This window comes from Apis dorsata, unplaced genomic scaffold (assembly GCF_000469605.1).
Source record: "Apis dorsata unplaced genomic scaffold, Apis dorsata 1.3 scaffold_97, whole genome shotgun sequence".
Lineage (NCBI taxonomy): Eukaryota > Metazoa > Arthropoda > Insecta > Hymenoptera > Apidae > Apis > Apis dorsata.
In genome coordinates this window covers 408539-417168 of record NW_006263395.1, presented here as the reverse complement: position 1 = coordinate 417168, position 8630 = coordinate 408539, and the positions used below count along the sequence as shown (strand labels likewise).

Below are 8630 nucleotides of genomic sequence, written 5' to 3'. Positions count from 1 at the left end.
GTTTGAAACGAATTTGTACGAATTTCTCGACAACGTTGTTCAATTTTATATATCAAATTTATTGCCAACCAAAATGATAATTTAATTTCACTTATAATACCGTATAAAACGAATTTCTGGACAACGTTGTTCAATTTTATATATCAAATTTATTGCCAAGCAAAATGATAATTTAATTTCACTTATAATACCGTTCTAATATTCAACGTTATACGTATGTTACGTATAATTTTATCTGAATCGCGTAATATTGAATTACATTAAGTTATATCAGTTTTTTGTGTAAAAGTTAACATTCCATTAGCATAATTATCGATAATGGGTCGAATAAGGATGAAAATCGAGGATGTACGAGTCGTTTAATTAACGCAATTATGAAAAGGCGGCTACACCTATTACGCGGATTATTTCGTTTCTTTATATGGGGCTTAATTAATTATTCCCTATTCATTTCGCGGTTGCGAAAGCTCACCGTCTGACCCACGATCATCGCGAAACACGATGGAACATTCTCGCCTACACGGTTGAAACGTAGCGTGTAATTAAAATACCATTCCGCGCGGTATGTTTTAAATAAAGAGAGGAAGGAAGACGCGTTTCTCCGTGTAAAATATTTTGATTCGATATCACAAAGTTGGACGATCAACATTTCCCCTCGGAATGCATTAAACGATCTCTGACGTGAAAACGAAGGAATAAAATTTAACGTTCCATAGAGTTGTGTTCCAAGTTATTTGCGAGTGGAATTTGAAATATCGAAGATGGAGTAAAGATTAAATATTGAATATGCGTGTTTGTAATCATAGAAATGTTTTTTTATATCGTTTTACATCGTTTGCAAATTTTGATGTATCGTTAAAAAAAAGAATTTTGAAGAAATGTCCTTTATTCGATGAACGTTTTAACGCTTTGTTTGAGGCGAAAGAGTTCCGTGTAATTTTGTCTGCCCAATTTACTTCAATCTTCTTTCTACAACGGTGGTTCCAATTGTGGTTTCAGAGGGATTGCTTCCATTTATGATTCAGCAAACAAAGGTACGCCACGAGATGTCGAAAAAAAAATGATGCTCAAAATTGTTTTATTAAAATAAATTTCATACCAGAGGATCGAGTTCGAAGACGCTTCCAAAATTGCGTAGAAAAATATTTAAAACACTATCAACATTATTACAAATCGATATGTTCTCAATTTTATTTTCAAAAATAAAAATCCTTTAATTTTCAGACAGAATCCATGTAACGTTAAACGAAACCTCCGCTAGCTTTCCCTCGTTCACCAGCCCCAATTAAACCAGGAGAGTCTTCAATTTAACCCGAGCGTCGCCATTATCCGATGCAACAGCGACGCCACCGGTATCAATCGAGAGAAACTGGTCTCAGCAACGAGGTGTCGCTGAGAAGCAAAAATCACCTCGGTGCACGACTCTCGTAACTCTTCGAATACCCTTAATGACATACGTTGTCCGCCTAATTACCCATGGACGAGAAATTAGAAGAGAGAAGATAAAATGGGTGATCCCGCTTTCGATATGCCTCCAACCTGCTCTGTCTCGTTCTGCTCTTTTGAGAAACGTCGATCCGGCATCAATCAGGAGCAGCGTGGTGCTCGTTAGTCGCGAACGAATGCCAGAACAAAGTCCAGAAAAGTCGAGTCATAAGTCACTGGGGCCGAATGACGTTTCGCTTTTAATCTAGGTCGATAACGCGGCTATAAAATCCATTTCTCTCTTTACGTCTCAACCGAGATGTATCGATTAGAGAACTGTCTCCTCTTTTTGCCTCGATAGGATGATGAACGAGCGCGTCTCGATTCTGAATGTGGGAGTGCCGCACCGTTCCTCGGACGGTTGATACGGTTTCAATTGTTTTTTCGAGTTGTTGTCGAGTTAATAAACGGAGGATGGGGGTTTTCTAAATTAATGATGGTTAGTGGACGTCCGTGGATTTCGAGGATGGAAGATTAACGATTCGTAGATCGGGAAACGTGGATAATTTAATTTGTTTAGAGTTTTGGATAATGGATATCGCGGATGCACGGTTTCGAGCATTCGAAATGCCATCTGTTGCCGGTTAAGGGCATTATTACGGAGAAGCGTGCGCCGTGAATCGAGGCAAACGCTTATTGTGTCACGATGCTCGTAAATATGTGAGAAATCGTGTGGGAAAGAGCGAAAAAAATAGACACGCCTAAAATAGACCAAACGGTAAAACGATACAGAACTATGCTCGTGACGTTATAATCCGCTTATTATCTTGGAAATGGAAGAGATTTCGTAAGAACGATTGTGAATCGTTTACATAACACGGTAGTTAGAGTTAAAATAACGATTTATTTTTGATTCGTAGCACATTTTAATTTAATACTCATGAATTTTTTTTATTTTTTCTTTTCACCTAGATATAACGATATAATAATGGCATAACGATGTACAATATGAATATAATAAATATTAATTCGAAGAATTTCTGATCTAATTTCAATTTAGAAAATAATTTAATCCGAACAATATTATTTTTTTTTAGATATAGATTTATATATTTTCCAAATCTTATTTATAATCTAGAAAAATAAATTTAAAATATCTATAGAAGATATATTTCATCAATTGTTTTGATAAATTTTTATTAATAAAAATTTTTATTAATAAAAATACCGATTAACTTTAAAGATAATAAAAAAAATGGAAAAATATATTATATGAAAGAAAGAAAAAAAATTTACTGCTAGTAAGATTCGAACTCGCGACTGTTCGAAACGCGTCCATCGCTGCGTTTAGAATAGTTTGCTCGAAAAAAATTAATAATTATCGAAATGCAATTATATTTCAATGTTTATCGTTATATCGTTTAAAAGTGCAAAAGAATTTGTCAGAAGTGGGATTCGAACCCACGCCCTCAGAGAGGACCAGAACGCTCAGAACTCAGTTTTCGAACTGAGAAGGTTAAGAACCTTGAGTCTGGCGCCTTAGACCGCTCGGCCATCCTGACATGTGGTAGCATACGTTCACTTTAGTGATTATAACTTGCTATAATACTATATCGTAGTATAATATAATCACATAAATATTTATTTTTATTCACTTTTTTTATACACGATGTCGACGTTAATTCACTAGAAATTATGAAGAAATTATTAAATAAATTTCGTTATTTAAATTTATTTATATCTACCTAAAAAAATTTAATATTCTATATATATTAATTTATTATAAATGAAAAGATTAATAAACAATTTTATTTAATTAAAATTAATTTATCATGCTCGATTTTATTTTCTTTTTTTCTTATTTTTCTATTTTCTATATAGAAACAATTAGCATAGAATATTATGCAAACGATCTAATCGTAGAAATTAATTTAATATCATGACGTTCAAACGATTACGCGATCAGAATGAAAGTATTCGTGTCCCTAGATCAATCTTTTCATTTATAAAGCAAATTAATCAGCGTGTTGATCGTTTCGAGAACCCGATTTCACGGAACTCCAATACCATATCGAGCAAACGTAGCGATGGGATCGACTCATCTTCAATCTAGAACAAATGTTACCTTCTTCTTCAAATATCATTAATATTCTAAACGCGACTAAACATCGAGAATATCGAAATACAATATTCCAAATCCGATATAATTCGAACCATCGTCCAAGAATCACGAGTAATATTAAAAAATTTCAAACTCTAAACCTTCAGCTCTAACCCAACACTACCGTTAACCTCTCGTTCTAATTCATTCTTATCTGCGAACCAAGGACCCAAACTCCTAGTCCCTTCTCCGCCCTAAAAAAGAAAAATTGGAACGAAGAAACGAAATAGAAAGGAAGGGGAGAGATGTTTACGATTCATCGTACACGTTCCTCTCGATCTTTCGCAGTCGAGCCACCCACAAGTCCGACAATGGCGTGGGAGCAGAAGAGGTGTCGGTGGCCGTCGTGTATCCCGAGTTTATTACACGAATAGATCCATCTATTCGTGTAATAAACTGACTAAGCCACACGCATACATATATTCCAATTTCATAACTATCAATAGCGAGATCAAATAATAGCAGATAATCAAATAAATTTTTAGATAAGTAGACTTATCTACTAAGATTTATAGGACTAAGAGTTTTATAACAAGTATGAATAAATGTATTTTGGAATAAAAATTTTTGCTTAATTTATATATTTCGGTATTTGGCTCAGGTCCGTGGGTACGCCACCACCCAAAGGACTCACGAAAGCGGGGACGGGACTGAACGAGAGGATACGAATAAATTTGAAAATAAAGAGTGACTTTTATTCCCAAATCTATTAATATCCAAACAAGAAACTGTCCCGACACCCGTCGGTCCCCCTTGCGGAGTAGTCTATCGACAATGTGTGTACCGACCTTTAGAATAGTAGACAGGCGTGTCATTACGAGTGTGGAGGGAGAGGAGGAATGTTTCTCTGAGGAATGGAGAAACTATTTTATGAGACGCGAATCGTCGTCGTCTGGAAGAAGTTTGGCCGGCATCCCGTCGTATTACTCAACGTCTTATGATCGTACGAAGGGGGCTCGTAAATCTCGAGGGATGATTGAACGGAGTTCTCGTTGGCGCGAATCGGATACACCTATTCCTATTGTACGCGTGGATAGAAGTTGCGAAAATTACTTAAGCGATAAGTTTAAGCTCCGATCGTGCTTTCTCCATGTTGAAAATTTAGAATTTACAATCAACCAAAGTTTTCATTGCTTTAAGAAACAAAAATTATATTATTATACGAAGCAAATGTATTCCACGCGGTATATAAGTTTCTGTGTAATTGCCTAATATATCGGCAAGGATAAAATTTCGCGATTCGATTTATACCAAAGTAAACCCCTTAATCTTGCATCCGCTCGAACGTGGAGCATGGAAACTCCGTTGAAAACACGTTCCCTTATCAGAATATCGAAGATTCCAACACTGTAACATTTGTAGCATCTAATCTAGAGAGAAAATGAAAGTTGCAACATACCCTATGGAATGGCCGATCGAAAACGAGTTTATCGAAAACTCGAGAGAGTAAATCCCGAGAATTAATTCACTCGTTTATTTTTATTCACATAGACAAAAGACTGGTTTGGATCCATTCTATTCCATTAGTCAACAACTTTTAACCAAGTTGACGATTCCTCTCGTGAGGTAAGTGAAAGTGCGACGATCGAAGGGAGAGGGGGGAAGGAACGTGGAATCGTAAACGTAATAATTAGCCGTGAAAGTGTTCTCGATAAAAAGCGTATAACCTTATAAACGTCCATTGCTCACCGATTATACTCGAAAAAAAAAAGTGGAGGACGAGTGTCGAGTGTCGATTTTTCCTCTTCGTTGTTCCATCGCGATCGATCGAGAGAAATCGTCCAAGGTGTCCAGTGGAAAAACTTTTCCTTCTAACCGCGCGCGATACTCGATACGTAAACCCGTGCCCGCACTTTTATCCAATTAAGCTTGACGCGTGTTCCACGGAGCATATGTGACCGGTGTTACTTTACACCGGTTGGCCGGTTTTCTCTGCGTCTTAATAAGGGAAAATCGTATTTCAGAAATACGTCACGCGGTAATTGTTAATCTCGCTTTGTTGTTAATTTCGTTTATTCGTTTGTTGCACTCGGAGGAAGAGGAGGAGGAGGACGAATGTTTATTATCGGTTGAAAATTTTTTAGCGAGCGAGTTATATTCGAAAGTTAATTTCGCATAATGATACTCGAGAAATGCTTGATATTACTGGTGGATTATGGTTAGCGTATGATTAACGCGAGTTATAGCTACAGGGTGTTAGGTAATAGATGGGGAGGGGAATTTAAAAGAGTGATTATTCTAAACGAAATAAAGAAGGAGTGAAAGACAAGGTAATTACAGTGGAGGGATCCAACCTATTACATTTTTGTTATCGAACAATTCCTTTACAGAATTTTACGTCGAATATATCTTAATCCCTCGATTATACCAGTGTTAAATTTACGTTAGGGAATAACACGAACAACCACTACAACACACCTAATATTTAAAGTATCCACCGTTATCAAAAATAAGAAATAACATCTCGAATCGTAGAGGATCAGATTTCCATCGAAACATCCAACTTCCAACTCGATTACTTTATACCGCGTATCCTGTTCTCCAGTTTCGACTTTTTGCCACGGCGAAAGCGCGCAAAGAGAAACGATTTTGCACGAATTTATACGGGAAAAGGAAAGATGGAGGGGGGAGAAAAAAAAAAAAAAAAGAAAAAAATACAGCGTGACCGACGTGGAATGCCGAGATCTCGGTGATTCGCGATCAAACGGACGAGCGAATCTGCAGCCTCGAGCCGCGACTAGACGCGTAACAACGTATGCAAAGATGTTAGCCGGCTCCGGCTACTTGCTCGCGATGGAGGTGAACAAACTCTCGCTACTTTCCTCTTCTTCTCCTCCTCCTCCTCCTCTTCCTCCTTTCACGTACGCCCTTCTCTTTTAATATCGCAATACACGCGTACAATCCATCTATAGGGAACCGTGTTTATTTTATTGGAAATAAACGAGAAACTAATAAAGCTTCGCCTTCCTTGGAGAACGTGTACTCTCTCGCGATCGGGCTGCAAAAATTGAATAAGGGAATATGGCTAAGAATTGGCGTCGAGGGGATCTATCTTTTTCGTTTTAAGAAATTAAATTGCGAGTGGGAAGGCTCGCGTGAGTAATTTAAATTTGTATGTTCAGTATCTTGGCTTGTTGTGTAATCCTCGCGTGTCAATTTATCGCCTTTTACCGCTTCGAACTTTTTATAACGATTATTTACCGATCGTACGGTTTTGTTTGAGGAAGAGGTGAATAATAAAATGGACGAGAAATGTAAAGTAAATTTTTAACTTGTGATCGAAATACGATGAAATATGGTCGCCAACATATATATATATATACGAAATTAAACATCGAAAGAATCGATGATGAATTTTTAACTTCTCGAGGAAAATTTTTAACTTCTCCGTATCGAACTCTAAATAAACTCTAAATCTCCTCTTTCTAAAAAGAAGAAGATAAAATCTAAAGCGAAACGAATATCTTGGCAAACGGTGGAACCTAACCTAACCTAACACCATTGCCTCTCACTGTTGGTCGATCCTTAAACCAGAACGTTTATTCAGTTACTCTTAAAATATAATGTATATCGGCGATATTCTATATTACGGAAGATACGTATGTACATATGCATATATTCAAAGTAGGATCATTTTCAAACACGATAACCACTTATCAGGCTTGAAATCCCGCGGGGTGAGCGTGGCCATCTTACGGCGTATACGTGAGATAATGGCGGAGCTGCTGGCAACTTTCTGACGTTCATTCTCTTTTTGGCCGTAAATCGGCGGCCTCTTAGAAGCCGCGATAAATTACTTTACGCGTGAATCAGGGCTAACGTCGTGGAATCTTGGATAAACGCTCGCGCAATGTTCGTGTACGGCGTTCGTTCCGTTCGAAATGCCTGAATGACACGAAACTGAAATCACCGATACGATGGATGAATTCTTGAACGAGGGAATTTACCTCGAAAATTTTACATTTTAAAAACTTTCATCATTTCTCTCTTCTTACGAATTCTAAGTATCCTCGAATCCGTCATTATTTTTTCCCCCCTTCGACTTTGAAACTCCAAGTATATTCAAAATTTCGAGATTTCTTTCAGATTCGAAAAATAACAAAAGTTTCAAAATTCGAAGATCTTTCTTTTCCAAAGCATCAATCCCTCGCCTATAAAAATACACAAAAATACTCGAAATTCAACATCTGAAAAGATACGATAAAATATTTTCGAAAATTTGTATTTCGAGAAATACGCTCACGTCGTTTCAATCTTTCGCTCTTTGCATAGAAATGGATCGCGCAACGAGGCGTAATTGCGCGATCTTAACCGCCTCGTTGTCAATTACGCCGTTATCGGAGCCGAGAGAAAGAGAGAAAGGGAGGGATGATACTTTGAATATCCTCCTCGAGATGAATCTGCATTATGGCTAGATCCGTCGAAACGGATACTGGCGGCGTCCGGAACTGGTTTCGACCTCACACAGAACGTTTCGTGTATACCACCGCGGTTCCTCGAGCCCTTAATCCGTGCATTCAGACGCGTTATCCGTTAAGAATGATCTTTGTAGAGTGGCGAAAGGGGTTCGTCGCATTATGCGTTCGTAACTACGTATAGCTACCGTAAATCTGCCAGTGGGACTCGCCGCTTGTCAATTATTCCGTTATCAACGTGATAAATCGACGCTGTACGCTGGGACAATTGTCAATTGGCCTGGTTATCGGCCAACTCGATCAAGCCCGCGCCGCTTCGAGCCAGGTGTCTCGCTCGATTCCCTTATCACGATTAACCTACATTGATAAGGGGGAACTAAGAGAAAACGTGTCAACACGTGGTAATGGTAAACACGCCCGACTTTTCCTTACTTTTCCACTTTTCGACGACGAATGGGAAAAGATTATTTACTTCGAGTATCGAGCGAATAATGCTTGAAACTCTTACAAAAGAATCTCAACAGCTACTTTACATCAATGGTTTGATTAAAATTCATCAACGACAATTTTGCGACGATGAAATCGATAGAATTGTTATTAATGTACGTATGCACGCATTCAGCGCTTTC

The 8630-nt window shown here is 37.8% G+C and overlaps 1 protein-coding gene and 1 non-coding gene across 9 annotated transcripts in view; one reads left to right on the top strand and one right to left on the bottom strand.

The window, feature by feature from the left end:
* The window catches only part of LOC102670613 (ankyrin repeat domain-containing protein 6), a 126679-nt gene that overhangs the window by 85065 nt on the left and 32984 nt on the right, over positions 1 to 8630 (top strand). The gene's annotated exons all lie outside the window — the stretch shown is intronic.
* On the bottom strand, positions 2866 to 2987 carry Trnal-caa. The gene is made up of 2 exons: positions 2950 to 2987; positions 2866 to 2910 (listed from the first exon to the last, which is right to left on the bottom strand). It is a non-coding gene; the product is annotated as a tRNA-Leu (tRNA).